Source organism: Silene latifolia, chromosome X, assembly GCF_048544455.1.
Source record: "Silene latifolia isolate original U9 population chromosome X, ASM4854445v1, whole genome shotgun sequence".
Lineage (NCBI taxonomy): Eukaryota > Viridiplantae > Streptophyta > Magnoliopsida > Caryophyllales > Caryophyllaceae > Silene > Silene latifolia.
In genome coordinates this window covers 233,763,481-233,780,374 of record NC_133537.1, presented here as the reverse complement: position 1 = coordinate 233,780,374, position 16,894 = coordinate 233,763,481, and the positions used below count along the sequence as shown (strand labels likewise).

Below are 16,894 nucleotides of genomic sequence, written 5' to 3'. Positions count from 1 at the left end.
TCCAAATTTTCCACCTTGGGGATTCAACCGTATACTTCAAAATAGATAAACTAAGCATTCCACTCAATCACGTTTTCTATCAAAAGCCATTTTGAATAGGCATGTGTCTCATGTGTATAATTAAAGAAAATGAAAATTAAATTTAAGGTGTACAAAAGAATAATGTAGATGTAAATAAACTTTTTAGATTTCTCTCATCTTTATAGTTATTAATAATTGATAATTAATTCACCTCACTAATTTAACATCTAACTCCTTTCTTAAATGATAATTTTTGGGCTTTTCACTCCATTATTTATGCTACCTATTATCCATGTCAATAAGATTGAGATCCTCGCAAATTCAATTTCATTCTATGAGTGTTATTTTTCTAAGGAAAAATGATGATTAAAAAACAACACATATCAAAATAAAGCATACAATTGAAAGTTTTTGAAATACTAATTTTTTTTATGAACCTAAAAACAATTAGTCATTTACATTCATGTTGTCAATCTTATAGTTAGTTTATAATATAGTATTGAGTCGAATGAGTAGAGTATTTGTTTAAGTAATTCTAATATTTCTCTTCTTAGTCTTCTTTCTTCAATAAACATCCCTACATAAAAAAAATCACTTAGTCATTAGTTTTTGTTATTAATTTAAGTTTCTCTTAAATAATGGAAGAAAGATGACATTGAGTCTAAAGATGTAAGTATATTTACCTTTGAATAGCACAACACCACAAATCTCAATATCCCTAAATAAGAAATAAACAACAAATATGCGAGGTTAAAAATGTGATGTACTTCATAACCAATGGAAAATAAAATAAATAAATGAATTCTTAATTTAAAACCTTAATACATTTACCTTGATGCTGATACAATGATAAAAAAAAAGTTAGTGACATATACAATTCTTTTCGCGATAGCGGTACAAAAATATTTACTTAAATGTTGTCTCACAAATGTTGTCTTCCGTCAAAAACTTATAGTCAATCTTGTAGTTAGTTTATAATATAATATTGAGAGGAATGAAGGGAGTAGTTGTTTAAGCAATTCTAATATTTTCTTTCTCCATATAGTATTTTTTCTCCAATGAACCATCTATAGGGAAAAAAAAGGACAAAATCCATCGAGTAATTAATAAGAAATAAAATGGTGAAATTTGATTTACGTGATATTAATCTTATCGTTATTAATTTAAGTTTTTATTTAAATAATAATAGAAAAAGGGCATTGAGCCATAAAGATGTAAGTATATTTATTTACCTTCGAATAGCACAATACCACAAATCTTGATATTTCCTACATAAGAAAGTTTTAAAAAGTGATGAGCAACCAATTGAACTTAATAACAAATAAATGAATTATTATTTTAAAACCTTAATACATTTACCAAACCTTAATACATTTACCTACCACAAATCTTGATAGTTCCTACATAAGAAAGTTTTAAAACGTGATGAGCATTTCATAACCAATGGAACTTAAAAATAAATTATTAATTTAAAACCTTAATACATTTACCTTACCTTAATACACTTACCTTGATGTTGATATACTGATAAGATTTAAAAAAGACTATTTACATATACAACCACAATTTTATTGGCGATGAGGGCAAAAAAATATTGGCGTGAAATTTGGCTCACAAATGTTGTCTTACATCGAATATTTATCGTCCCTCTTTAGCATCCTACCTCTAGAATGACTCTCGTACGCCCTGGATAAGGTCGTCCACTATCCAAAGTTTTTAAGTAAGAGGTGAAGGTACGTATTGGGACCCCCTTTAATCAGACACCCAATCCCGCCAGCGGTAGCGACCTCTACTGATCGATCTTGGTTGGTTGAATGCAAAAGTTGATAAAACAATTTAAATGCATGAATGCGCATCCAATAATTTAAACCTAACATGTGAGAGCTTTCTAAGTCGGTTGATTTAATCCAAGTATCAAGTATAAGATGTCGGGTTGAATTAATGGTTGATTTGCATGCAAGCCGAAAGTTAAACATCCATTTACCGAATTAGGTTTATGGTGCATAACGTGATCCATTTGTCTTAGTAAAGCATTTTACAAATATGTTTTTTGAATGAGCAAATAGTCATCTGATCCGTCATATATCCGGGCTAACCAGAGTCGGGATCGTCCTAGACTAATGCTGGAAAGGGAACAGGCCCTGTGCCAGGCGGCCATATGAGGCGCGAGCATGCCGGCGGTGTAAGGGGACCTCCCTTGGTTTTGGAAATAACAGAAAAGGGGCCTGTTTAGGCGCGGGTCAACCAACGGTTATATGCCGTGTTCTGACCATTTGGAAAACGTTTATAAAACATATTGAAAAATGGGTATTTGACCCGATTTGGTTTGAGAGGGTCGTCTAAACCGTATTTGTTGATTTGAAGAGCGGGACTCGAATAATCATCATTATTTTGATGATATTCGGTGTCGGGTTCGACTTGACAAGCTTGACATGAATAGTTTTGAAAATAATTATGAACTAATTGTTTTAAGTTCATTTGAATATAATTAGTCGATACTCGTCATCGTACCCGGGTTAAAATCCGGCATGGTATGTAGAACCAAGGATGACTTTGTGTTGGTGACTAATATGCTTGTTTTAAAAATATAAAGAAATGATGAAAGGCTTTAAAATACCTCCCAAAATGTAAAGTGACACGGCTATCGCAACCCTATCAAAGATAAAACCTAACGGTCTCAACTAAAATATAGCAGAGGCAGTCGAGTATCGAATCCACAGGGAGGTAATGCAACTATAGCTGTCTATTTCTAATCCTATGGTAACAATTGGGGGTTTGTTGAAATAGGTTCTAAACTACGAAGTTGAAAGGAAAGAGAAATAAGGCAAAGAGTAAACAAAGCAATAAAAATGATTAAACTATTAAGAAGAGAGGGACATGTCGGGATTTCGGTTCACTACGGTAGTCCAATAACTCAGCTGTAAATGACTCAGACGAACTAATGTGAGACGGATGTTAAAAGGTCCTTTCGGTCCACTTTCTATCCTAAAATACCACTAACTTAACTTTCGTCCTCATTAGGGTAGTCTACTGTTTATAGCATGCCTATTTAGTCCAATCTTTCGATCCAGGATTAATTTTAGCCAGTTTAATGGGTGACATAGAAGCGTGCACTCAACTAGGTCGGGTATTACAGTTAAATTGCTATAGTGACAGAGTCTCTTAATCAGTTCATCTAACTCATTCACTACATCGTCATTTTCCTACCGCAGATTCCCTAATCCCAACATGAAGGGGTTTAGCTACTCATGTTCGTAATTAAACTAACAGCAAATAAATTCCCAGCAGAGGACATAATGAATAAATAATAAATTGCAATAACGAAAATTAGGGCAAAGAGAAATAAGAACATAAAAGAGAAATTAGAGCAACAAAATGATTATTATTAATAAAGGGAGAGGAAGGATTACAATCAGTGCGAATCCGGCGTAAAGCACAACTGAATCCGAGCCAATAATAACCCAAAGCAAAGTAACAGTGAAAAGAAAATAAGTAACGTGCTAAAGTTTTAGTAGTTTGATAGTATGAAAGATAAGATCCCTATTAACCTAATTAACTTAGGTTTAAATAGAAAAAAGAACTAAGGTTTACGGAAATAAACAACACACGGACTAATTAAAAGCCCATGCCCGTGAAAACCTCTCGATCGAGTGGATTAAACCACTCGATCGACCAACATCTCAGCAAAAGTTACTCGATCGACCAACAGGTTACTCGATCGAGGACTTGGTCTGTGCAGCTTACTCGATCGAGTAAGGGACAATTCGATCGAGCATCAGGGGGTCTAGAAACCACTCGATCGACCAGCAAACAACTCGATCGACTGATTTCGTCTTCATTCCAGCTCACGTCTTCACCCAAGTGTCTCGTAATGCGTGCCATGACGCTTCCAAGTGCAGTATCTTACTCTGGGACAATCCCGTCTCCTCTAAATGCATGCAAAAAGGACAAAAAGGGGTATGGTTCCACTACTTTCGCGATCATTCCTACAAAAGGACAAAATACACCAAAGTAGCCAATTCGGGGCAAAATACCATAAAAACAGTATAGGAATGCATAGGAATACGTGCTGAAATAGGCCAAAAAGACTATACATTAGGCACGTATCAAATCTCCCCAAACCAAACCTTTACTCGCCCTCGAGTAAGCTCAAAACTAAACTAATGGAACGGAAATGATAACTCAGAGCTAGCTCAACTTGTCTACTTGAACCGATTTAATGCAACAAAAATCAACAGTTAAAGCCAAGCAGTCAATACGCAAACGAATTATAAGCTGTTCAGAAATAAAGCTGACCTATCGACCTTGCAAGACCAACAAAACTGGACTCTCACGTGGTCACTCTTCTCTTATGAAGCAAAGGGCAAATGTATTATGTAGAAGAGAGAAGAAAAGACAGTCACTTTCCTAACTGCGACCTACATAGCATGCATGCAACAAAAATGAAAGACAATTCAAGTACTAATGCACACATCCCAACCGATAATGTCCGTCACAGCCGAGGGTTTGCAAATAATATGGGAATAGTGAGGTTCAGGTGAGAAAAGGCAAAACAAGTTATGGAAATGTGGAGGTAAAAGCGTCAAGCTAGTTCCTAACAAGACCATAGTGAAACCATCCGGATCTCAACTGACTGAAAGACCAAGTACAAGTGCCCTTCAACTGGCACAAAACTCACTAGACTCAAAGCACAATCTCCTCAAAAAATATGGGATAGAACGGAGGAGTCAGACGGTCACAAACTTCCCTTTTAAAGACACCGTCTGAAATAACTAACTGAAAAAACAACCCTTGTCGATTGTACGTCTTCAAACATCTTCTCAACTCTGACAAGAGGGCACAACTATTTTCATGATTTTTCTTTCCTTCTTTTTTTTTTCGTTCAGCTTTTTTTTCATATATTTTTTTTTCTTTTTTTTTTCTTTTTCCTTTTCTTTCTTTCATGTTTTCTTTCTTTTTTTTGTTTCTTTCCAATACTTTTTTTTTTTCTTTCCTCCTTCCTTAATACAGACACCAACTCCAAACAAGAATTACGGACCAAACTGCAATGAAAAACATACCACAAGAGAACATACTAACTAGCTTGACTAGGCAGGCTTAGTTTGGAATGTAGCTAATGGGTCAAAAAGGCAAGTTTTGGCTAATGTGGAGCTAAACGGGTGAAAGATATAAAGAAAGGGGAAATTGCAAGACCCTCCCTGCATGTGACACCAACCACAAACCCGAATATGTGCATTTGACAAGAAATTGAATGTCATAAATGTGCAAATGAGAAGAACATGCTATGCAAGGAGTACTACTCTCAAAATTCCTAATGAACTGGTCATGAATGTCACCAATTATGGCTCTAAAACTCAGAATTTTTAAGTAGGTTGCCAGTTTATAGGTCAAGTCTAAACAAATGAAACTTATATTTGAACAGAAATTCGTAGATTATGCGTATGACAAGGCTAAAAACTATCAATAAAAGTGCAAGGCTCAAGTAAAATGACAAGTTATAGTGCAATTTCATCACGGGAATCTACCGTTCCGACTCAACCTATATGAAAAAGTAAACGTGAAATGTTTTTGAATTTTTGAAATTTTTCAATTTTTTTTTTTTTTTTTTTTTTTTTTTTTTTTTTTTTTTTTGATTTTTTATTGAAAATAAACAACAATGCAAGCGAGAAATTAAACGTGAATGCAAAACAAATGCAGATGCAGACTCAAAAGGATGCAATACCCTCCCCAAACCAAAACGGACAACGCCCTCGTTGTCCTCCAGCATACACCAGCAGAAAAAATGGGGGATGGGAGTATGCAACCAGCAAAATAAAAATAAAGGAGACAAAATAAAAAGAGTAAGAGGTACATACAAAGAACGCGAACTTCCCCAAACCAGCCAGAAAACTGGGGAAGTGAGTAGACCAGTAGCTACTCGTCGTCGGCACCGCCGTCTCCCAGTTACTCCGACTCAACGAAACGGTCTCCCCAAACCAGCAACAAACAAGGGGGACCTCTAATCGTCATCTCCAGCCACCTCCTCCGCAGTCGGTGTAAACGGAGGGTCACTCGCCTCCTCTCGCGGCAGCTCGTGCCGCGCTGCTCGGCCGTAACCGCACCTCTCGTGCTACAGGTGTCTCCTCCGCCTCGTCCTCTGAGTCAGAGGGGAGTTGAGGGTACCCACCCTCTGGGTATCGGTAGAAGGAGGGATGCGGCCACCCCTCTGGAATCGGTCGCCGGGCTGGGATATGGAACTCGTAGAGCGGGAATACAGCCAAGGCCATATCCCGTCTCATCTCAGTAAGGTACCTGCACATATCCAGAAGCAAGGCATCACGACGCCCTTGGTCTATGACCTCGGGCGCCCCTAAAACAGGAGGGCAAAAAAAATTGGCCGGCAAGGCCGAACCAGAAGGAGGAGGGGTAAGTGAAGGTGCAGGCGTGGGAGTCTGTGTAGGTCCAGTCTGAGTCTGAGCCGGAGTCTGAACCTGAGGGGTAGATGACTCTCCGGCCTCCCGCCTCCTCTTCCTAGAAGAAGAAGAAGGGGTGAAGGTAAGGTGGTAAGTGGGTGGAGGTGGCCTCGCTCCCTCAGCAGCAGTCGGGAGCGGTAAAAGTGGAGGAAGGGTAGGGCACGGCAAGGTAACAGATGTGGAACCACAAATCTTCCACGTCCTCGCGCCCTTCACCTTTGGGAACCAGGCGAAGTCAGCCATGGCAGCCAAGTCAAGGTAAGCCTGCCTATCGGGCGCAGTAAGTCCAGGCTCAGTGGGGTAAAGATGGCGGGCAATCCTAGTCACTAGCCCGCCGCAGACAACAGAAGTCTTGACCCGCGTCCCAATTCCGTTCCAATGCTGAGCTACCAAATAAGCAATGTTTAGAACAAACGGGGTACCGTAGTCAATGTTGAGGTACCCTGCGAGAATCGCTAGCTCAGTGTTGGTCACGTTATTGGGCTCAGGTCGCCCAAAGATGGTCTCTCTTATCAGTCGCAAGAAGTAACGGGGAGTAGGTAAGTGAACGTGAGCTCCCTTCCGTGCGGGGAAGGGAGTGTGAGAAAGTGCAGCCCAAAGTGGCTGAAGGAGATCCTGAGGTGGGTCGGTGGGACCGTCACTAACGAGGCCAAGGACCTACCCAAACCTGGCCAAAGTCCAATGGTGCGACTCATTGCGGAGTCGGAAGTGAATGCAAGGACTAGAGGGGTTGGCATCATAAAAGTCGGTGTCAAAAAAGTAGGAGCTGAAAAACTCGTATGTAGGGATACGAATAACAGCTTCCTGCATGGTAATCAGACCCGACATACCCGTCCCGTTCAACAAACTACAGACCTCCTCATAAATTCCTAAGGTCTCTAGGTCAGTCCGCGCAAGGAAACGGGTGGAGGAGAGAGGGCAACGAAGTAAAGCGGCTAACCGAGTCCGGTGAGCCGTGGAAACAAAACGTACCGTGGGCATCCCTGGTAAAGGGGTAAGAGCGCCCTCTCCCGTAACAACAGCCTCAGAAGGGCTAGGAGTAGTAGCCAGCTGACTAGCCTGCTGATGCAGCCTAGGTGGCACCATACCAGGCGTCGGAAAACGAGGGATGAATCCTCTTTCCAGCATAGTGAGGGGCCTGGCAGGGGTAGAAGTAACAACTGAAGCCGCGGTGGTGACTAAGGCAGAGCTAGTGGCAACAGCAGGGGCCACTGACTCGCTCACGGGCGGACTGGAAGTGGTACTAGTAGAAGGTAAAGAACTAGTATCCATCCTGCAACATGGTAAAGGGCATGATAAGAGAAAACTACTGTTAACCGTGGTTAAAACAACACGTTAACCAACATGTGACAGCAAAATATGGCCCTATCAGTCGAAAAATTCGACTTGCAGCAAACAAAACCCAACAATTCCTCTGAAATTCGAAAAGCAGTAGGTGAGTGGTGATAAATTGACAAAATTATGACTGCTAATAGAGATTAAAAACAGCGTGAAAATTGCATACGAAAGCATGTAAGACTCCTAGCAGTCGAAAGTTCCGACTCACAGTGCATGATTTCCAACAGTTTATAGCATGTAACGACGACAGGGTACGGAAGAGCAGTTAACAGCAGCAGCAAGGAAGCATGGACTGAAGTTAACAAAGCAAGACAGCATAAGACCGTCTGACATCGAAAAACTCGACTCAGGAACCCTAATCGCGGAAATCTTGTACAAAATTCGAATTAAGGATGTAACAATAGCAAGGGATTGGAATATGATCATCAAGCAGCTAATCAAGGGCATATAAAAACAATTAAATCGAAAGAAATTCGATTAAACATGGATTTTCGAAACCCTAATTCAGTTTCCCTCAAAAAGATCAAAATAATTGAAATTAAAATGCAAGAGGAAGGAGGAAACACTTACTTGATGATAAAGGACCTACAATAAGCAATTAATCTTCAAGAATCAAACAAAGACAAGCGGTTTTTTAGTCGAAAATCCCGCAAACCCTAGACCCTTTTACAAATCGTGAAAGCGAAAACAAAAAAGGGGAAAAACAAAGGGCTTTTGAAGATCAATTAGGGAGGAAGGGATTGTAGGTAGCGGATTTGGAGATTGGGCAAGAAATGCAGGGATTTGGGGATGAATTCAATCGCACATTAAGGGGAGAGTTAGACGGAAATTAGGGATGAAATGAAAATAAAAATAGGAATTAGAGAGTTTAAGAAAGAAAAACTCCCGTGTTCTATTAATTTCCACTCGATCGAGTGAATAGATTACTCGATCGAGGGATTTTTGATGTCCCTCTTGCTCGATCGAGTAACACGCACTCGATCGATCAGCACCTCCTTTGGCTTTACTCGATCGAGCAAACAAACTACTCGATCGATCCAATTTCCACTCGATCGAGTACAGAAGTACTTGATCGAGGACTTTCCTCTTGAAGGCTCTTTGAATTTCGTCCTTTCTTCCTCGAATTGCGTGAAACTTCCCCAAACCTGCATAAAACATATCCAAAAATATCCCAAAATACCAAATACGCAAAAAAAACACAGTCTATAGTCTTAGTCTATGCCAAAAATTGTCTAAACTAATTGTCCTAATTAAAACGTAATAAAACAAATTCAAAGGAAATTCAGAGAAATTATCTATTACAATTTGTTACACGGGGCATTTCCCCGTTTAATTCCCATCAGATTTCAGTAGCCCCTTCGTGGGCTTCTGACTGGAGGACGTCACTTCAGCAATACTGACCGACCTCTTTAATTTCCATGAGCTTGAATCACTATTTGCAACAGTAGGAGGGATGTAGTTCCAATCCACGTAGGTTCGAACTTTCTTCGTTCTCGCTCCTCTGTCATCTTCTTTGGCATCCTTAGCTCCAGTTTGATTGATAATGGTAGCACTATGTCCATTGACAGCTCCTTTCTTGCTTTCATCTGTACCTGCAGCAAGGAAAACAGACGAACTTTCCTCCTTTTTGCTCTCAGTATGAGGCGGAGGGTTAGCAATAACAGCAATGTTCTCCAAATTTTCATCTGGAGTGTCAATAATAGGACTAATTGAAGAAAGAGCATTGCAAGGCTGGGCTTGCATGGGAGCTCTCCGGGACTTGGACTGATGAAAAATCAGCTCCTCATCCCCTACCTGAAAGGTCAAAGTCTTCCCCCCGACGTCTATTACTGCACGGGCAGTGGACAAAAATGGTCTCCCTAAAATAATAGGGGTGTGTGCATCTTCGGGGATATCTAAGACGACAAAATCAACGGGAATAAAGAACTTCCCAATCTGAACAGGTACGTCTTCTACTATACCTAATGGCCGTGATAGACTACGGTCGGCCATCTGGACAGTCATATTGGTGCAACTCAGTTTTGTCAAACCGAGTCTCTTAGCCAGAGACAAAGGTAAGACACTTACGCTAGCGCCTAAAATCGCATAGCGCGTTATCAATCAACTGCATACCGATGTGACAAGGGATCGAAAAACTGCCCGGGTCTGATTGCTTAGGAGGTAGCTTATTTTGAAATAGGGCTGACCCCACCTCAGTCAAAGCTACGGTTTCATTATCGTTAATGTTCCTCTTACGACTCAAAATTTCTTTCATAAACTTTAAATAAGAGGGTACCTTAGTTAGCAATTCAGTGAACGGCATGGAGACTTCCAAGCTCTTCAAAAGTTCAACAAATTTGCCAAACTGTTGATTGACTTTGGTATTCTGCAGCCGCCTCGGGAAGGGAACCGAGATTGGTATCTCGAGCCCCTTGTTCCTCGCTTCCAATGTATCTTCCGGAGCAAGTTCAGTATCCTTTGGACGCTTCTTACCTCTCGAACGAGGTATTTCCGGTGATTTCTCGCTTAAACGAGCACTAGCAGGCTCTCGAATAAGCTTCCCGTCATCAATATCACTCGATCGAACAATATGCTCACTCGATCGAGCAGTTTCTTCATCAACTTCAGTCGATCGAGTAACAGTTCCACTCGATCGACCAACTGCACTTTCCTGGTCACTCGATCGAGCAGAAAAACCGCTCGATCGACCACTATCATCCTCAATGCTACTCGATCGAACACGGTCTTGATCGATCGAGTAGTTCCTTTGTCGTGAGCCCTTTTTCTCGACAAGACATCGTTCACCATCAGTAATGGCTTCTCTAGGGTCTGATTTCTTTACTTCTGGTCCCTCATAAGAAAGACCGCTTCTCAATTCTATCAGGTTTACCGTCTCGTGGGGATTCTTCTCATTTTGAGTCGGTAATTGACCCGGCTTCCTTGAGGATTGATTTGCAGCAAGTTGGGCAACTTGAGTCTCAAGTGCCTTATGTGACGCGATTTGCTGTTGATTTTCTTGATCATTCAGCTGCAATTGCTTCGATATGGCTTGCATCATGGTCTTTAACTCGCTCAATTCACTCACCCCGCTAGATGACGAAGTACCATGATTAGGAGGATTAAAAGATGGAGGCTTCTGGTAGCCTTGTTGATTCTTATGCGGTGGAATATACGATTGCTGCTGCTGGTTCGGAGGAGGAGCAGGGTTGAGCACATTTTGGCTAGTCCACCTCAAGTTGGGGTGGACATTCGGCTCATAATAACTGTTGTTCTGCCTGTAGTGTTGAAAGGCAGCGCATTGCTCAAAAGGACTGGGACAATGATCTAAGACATGCCCCTCTCCTCCACATCTTCTACAGACGAAAGGACTGTCTGTCATAGCATTAACTTGATACATTCCTCCCTTGGAAACTCCTCCTAGCTCATACTTATCAAACCTTGCAGTGAGGGCTTCAAGTGCAGCAACAGAAGAAGACTCAGCAGCTCTCCTTTGATTTCCTCTCGAGTTCCCATATTCAGCCTTATGGATGGCCAAATCATCTATGATCTTCCACCCCTTGGTTGCTCCCAAGTTTTCAGCAAATCGGCCATTTGCAAAGATACAAAATGGCTCGATCGATCGTCATACAATCCATTATAGAAATGATTGCATAGACTCCACTTTTCGAAACCATGGTGCGGTATGGTTCGCACTAGCTTCTTAAATCGAGTCCATGCCTCGTGAAAGTTCTCGTCAGGCCCTTGTTTGAAGCTCGTTATCTGAGCTCTAATGGCAATAGTCCTCGATGCAGAAAAGTACTTCTTATAGAACGCTAAAGCCAATGAATTCCAATCAGTTATGCCGTGAGCAGCTCGGTCCAAATCCCTATACCACTCCCTCGCAGCATCGCGGAGTGAGAAGATGAACAAGGTTTCTTTTATCGATCACCATCACGCCAAAGGTGGGGGTATGGAGAGCAGATAATCAATAAAAGTCTCCATGTGCTTCGTTGCATCCTCGTTTGCACCCCACCGAATCGATTCTTCTCAACCATATTGAGGTAAGAAGGTTTCGGCTCGAATTTCCGAGCTTCCCCTGGTAGCTCGAACCTTTTGTAAAGATCCTCAGCTGTGGGTTCAGAATGACTGGCAATGGTCGCTTCTTCGGCCATTTCGGGAAAGTCTGGAAAAATAACTGTTTCAACTGATGAATTAGAAACTGGAGAAGTGATGTGACCATAATTGGCGCATATTTAGCCCCCGAATTACCATTGTTTCCATGCTTTTTAGTGCCTATTTGGGTCATTTCTTATCTTTAGTTCTTTGTTTTGCATATTCTTTGAGATTTTGATCCCTTGGTAGGAAAGGAGTAAGAATCTTGCATTTTCGTGGCAAAACGAGGCTAAATTGATCGTATTCAATGACCAAGCACCAAGGAGAGACAAGACTAGAAGGCCTTTGTACATAGCATAGTAGAAGAGCATTGTTGAGAAAAGGATCCTTGAGTCCCCAAGGAAATCCCCAAGGAATTCATGAAGAAAAGGGAAGAAAAGAAGAAGAATTGACGCTGCCAGACAATCCGAACGGATTGTATACAATCCGCCCATCCGTCCAGCCCAATCCGAGCGTCCCTCAAAGGAATCCGCTCGGATTCCCCCTCGCCAATCCGAGCGTCTTGCCCAAGGATCCGCTCGGATTCTCCAGCCCAGATCCGGCCGTCCCGACTCCCATCCGCACGGATTTCGATGCAAAGACGTTTTCATTCTTCAAGCTACGATTAGAGAAGCCCTTCTCTCAGAAAATACCGGAGTCTCCTTGCTCAACTTAAAAAGTCTAATTACTAGTTTAGCCCTTAGTTAACCCTAATGCATCCTCCCTAATTTTCACTATAAATACCCCATTAGGCTAATTAGAGGAGCATGTTCTTATTATCAATAATTAGTGTAGTTAATATCAATCAAATCTCTCTTTAATATTGTAATCAAGTATTAAACAAGTTTTAATCCAAGTTTTAGTTCTTTAATCTCTCTCTTGTTCTTACTTTATTTTGGGTAATTGAAGATTATTTGGGTTATTATTGGGAGATTGACAACCTCTCAATCTAGGATTCAAGTACTTCTATTATTCTTGCTTTATTATTGGAATCATTAGTAGGTATAATCTCTTAATCCCTTTTTAATTATTGCTAATTACTTTCATTTATTCATCATGTTTCATTATGTTAGTATGATTGACAACCTTTCTAGCATGATCAATATGATAATGAGTGAGTAGTCTCTTAGCTAGGGTTTAATGGGTGATTAGGGGAAACCAACATGGGGAATGATTCATGCTTAAATTAATATGCGTTCATATCTTATTTGCTTGCTTGTTTTGATCTTAATACATGCACATGTTATATTTGATGAAATGCTAAGCCTATGAATCCTTGCATTTACTATCATCTTCTATCCCTTCAACTTGACTTGTAGGTGTTGTACAATCTAATCGATTCGGCTCCGGGACCCAAACTTTCCTAGGATTGTAAGATATAACCCAACTCAATCCATCACAACAATAATTGCTTGTTTATAACTTGAGAACATGTTTGTATGATCATATCCCATGAATCCCCTATGAACCCATGACACCCTAGTGCTTTTAATCAATTGTTTACACCCCTTATTTTATTTACCTTGTTAGTTTATTTTCATTGCTATTTTAGTTTAGTAACCTTCTACATCAACCCAATTTGTGACACCCCTTAGACACTACTAGTTACAATAGAATTCTCATTTCAATACCCGTCCCTTGGGATCCGACCTTTACTTGCCTCTTTACTAATTGTAGAGTTGTTTGTGAAGTATAAATTGTGTTTTGTATCGACCATTGACCAACGACCACATATGCTTAATTGTGAACACGAAATGGCCTCGATCAAAAATGGCGCCGTTGCCGGGGACGGTGTTTAATTGATTTAAGATTTCTTTTATTGTTATTAGTTGTGTCTTTTTCACCTTGGGGAAGTAAAACTCCTCAAGGTTTGTTCTAATTGTTTTCGAGTTGTTTGATTTTTTTTGCATGTCTAGAAGGTTACAAAGAGATTTGTTACCTTTTGACCGTGAAATCGAAAGAACCTTGACGAATAATAGGAGACTTGTTAGGAGAAATTTGGGAGGTGTTGGTGAAGTTGTTCAACCCACTAGTGAGTTTGTCAATCCTTTCGCAATAGAAGGAGAAGAGAACCCATTAAACAATACCACACAAAATCCACCTACAATGCCTAAATTCTCGTCACACTCTATACCCACCGAGGAGGATCTACCAAATGGTACAACTACCCCGCAACATCTTACCGGAAACTTTATTGCCAAGTCCGCCTTCATCCAACTAGTTGAGAGGAGCCAATTCGGGGGAATGCCTAGTGAGATCCTCATTCTCATATGGAAACCTTTTGCGATTATTGTGAAGCTATCTCTCAAACGGGCGTGACTCAAGACCAAATAAGATGGGTCTTATTTCCTTTTTCGTTAATCGGCACCGCAAAGCAATGGTTGAAGGGCCTTGATAAGGCCACCCTTGGAATAGATTCTTGGAAGAAGTTAGCTCTAGCTTTCTAGAAAAAATTCTACCCACCGGAAAAGACTAACATGCTAAGAGCTCAAATTACGGGTTTTAAGCAAAGGGATGAAGAATCTTTGTATGAAGCTTGGGAGCGGTTCAAAGGTATTTGTCGCTCATGTCCTCACCATGGACTTAGCGAATGGTTTTTATTGCAACAATTTTGGAATGGTTTATATGAAGATTCAAGGAACATTCTCAATATGGGATCAAATGGAATGTTCACCGAAGTTGATGACAATCAAACATGGAACAAGATTGAGCAAATGGCGGTCCATAATTCACAATATAGTAGACCTCGCAAGGCTACTAGAGGAGGAAAGTATGAAGTGGACTCCGTTACTCAATTGGGTGCTCAACTTAGTGCTCACATTGACACAATCAACTTGAAGTTTGAACAAGCTATGGCTAGACTTGAGGAAAACTCAAAATCATCAAAGCATCATGTCAATGCCATGACGGCATCCTCATCAATCCCAAGTGGGATATGTGAGAATTGTGGAACCTTGGGTCATGACTCAAGTGAGTGTAGGGGAACAACCGAACAAGTTAATGCTTTCCAAGCTTACAAAAGTGGTACCCCCTATTCAAATTTTTACAATGAAAACACCAAGTTCCATCCAAATCTCTCATACAAAAGCCAAAATGTTCAAAACCCTCAAACAACATACACTCCACCACCCATGAGAAATCAAAATCAAAGACCCTTTTACAATCAAAACCAAGGCTACCAAAATCAAAATCCATACAATCACCACAATGACCAAGGTTTTGATGTCCAAAAAGCGGTCCTCCAAATGCAAAAGAATAAACAAGAATTTTTCACCCAAATGCAAAAAGATAGCCAAGCAAAAGACACCACCATCAACAACATTCTAGCTCACACCAAGATGTTGGAAACACAATTGACCCAACTAGCATCTTCAAGCTCACAAAGACAAAAGGGGCAATTACCACCTCAAAGTAATCCCCCTAGACATGAAACGGTTAGTGCCATTCACTTGAGAAGTGGTACAAGATATGAGGCACCGAAGAAGCAAGTTGAGAATGAAGTTGTGAAAGCTAGTGAAAAGGAAGAAATTGTGCAAAGTCCCAAAGAAGGGGAATCATCAAAGGAAGAAAGTTCAAAGAAAAATGAAGACAAAGCCAAAGAGAAGGAGCCCATTGTGATTAGACTTCCTTTTCCAAGTCGTCAAGCCAAGCCCAAATTTGATGATCAACTTGGAAAGTTCATGGAAATTGTGAAGAACATAGAAGTCTCAATTCCTTTCACGGAATTAATCAATCACGTTCCGGCCTATGCAAATTACATGAAAGATATCCTCACAAAGAAGAAGTCGATCCGGAAACTTGAGACTATCGCCTTCACTAAGGTGAGTAGTGCAATACTTCAAGGGAGTTCACCTCCAAAGTTAAAGGATCCGGGAAGCTTCTCAATACCGTGTACCATTGGCGACACAACGATCAACAAAGCCTTATGTGATCTAGGGGCTAGTGTGAGTGTCATGCCGTACTCGGTGAGTAAAAGGTTGGGAATGGGAGAGCTTAAATGCACCAATATCACTCTTCAAATGGCCGATAGATCGACGAAGACACCATTAGGGATATGGGAAGATGTCCCCGTGCGAATTGGGAAGTTTTTCATCCCGGTGGACTTTGTCATTGTTGATATGGAGGAAGATTCCAACATTCCAATCATCTTAGGAAGACCTTTCCTACACACCGCGGGTGCGGTGATTGATGTGAAACATGGAGAGCTCACTCTAGAAGTGGGAGATGAAAGCATAACTTTTAATCTTGACAAGACCATGAGAGCTCCTCGTTTGCATGAGCCATGTTTCATGATTGACCATTATAGCCGAAAAGATGAAAGGAAGAAATCGGAACTCCAATGGAGGAAGAAAATTGAAGATGCTCCATTCAAAGAGCAAGTGGTGTGACAAGGAGAGCTTGCAAAGCTCATCAAAATCAACCAAGGAAGAAGATGATGGCCTCATTGGCCAAGAGAAGAGATTGGGAGAGTTGTCTCCATCTAAGCAAGAGATTTTCAATGATCAACTCAATGAAGTTTGTGGTCTTTGGGACGACGAATTTGAAGGGATCTTTAATCCCTACATTGGGCATGCCATCGATCATGATCAACAACAAGGGCCACGGTCTATTGAGGACCTCTACCATAACAATGAACAAGCTTTTGATTACTTCTTCAAGGTGTTGAGCAACATCAACAACACCTTGAACATGCCCCCTTGACATCCCATCAAGAATGAGAGTTTGGTGGAGTCCTCCCTAAACCACCACTTGTAAATATTTCTAACTCCCTAACTTACTTTTCAATTTTTGTATTGCATTTTTGTCATTTTTGGATTTTATTTTGATCAAAATAATTGTCATGAAAAGAGAGAAGTGAGGGAGGGATTAACAATTTTAATTGATGTGTAGTGCTTTACCTTAGTGTGGGGATGGCAATTGCCTAGGCTATTCATGCCTTAGTAGTGCCCCCACAATGAAGAACACAAGATTTG

The 16,894-nt window shown here is 40.7% G+C and overlaps 1 non-coding gene across 1 annotated transcript; it reads right to left on the bottom strand.

The window, feature by feature from the left end:
- Positions 1-14,398: 14,398 nt before the first annotated feature.
- Positions 14,399-14,505, bottom strand: LOC141626028 (small nucleolar RNA R71). The gene has a single exon (XR_012535761.1). It is a non-coding gene; the product is annotated as a small nucleolar RNA R71 (small nucleolar RNA).
- Between the last annotated feature and the right edge of the window lie 2,389 nt (positions 14,506-16,894).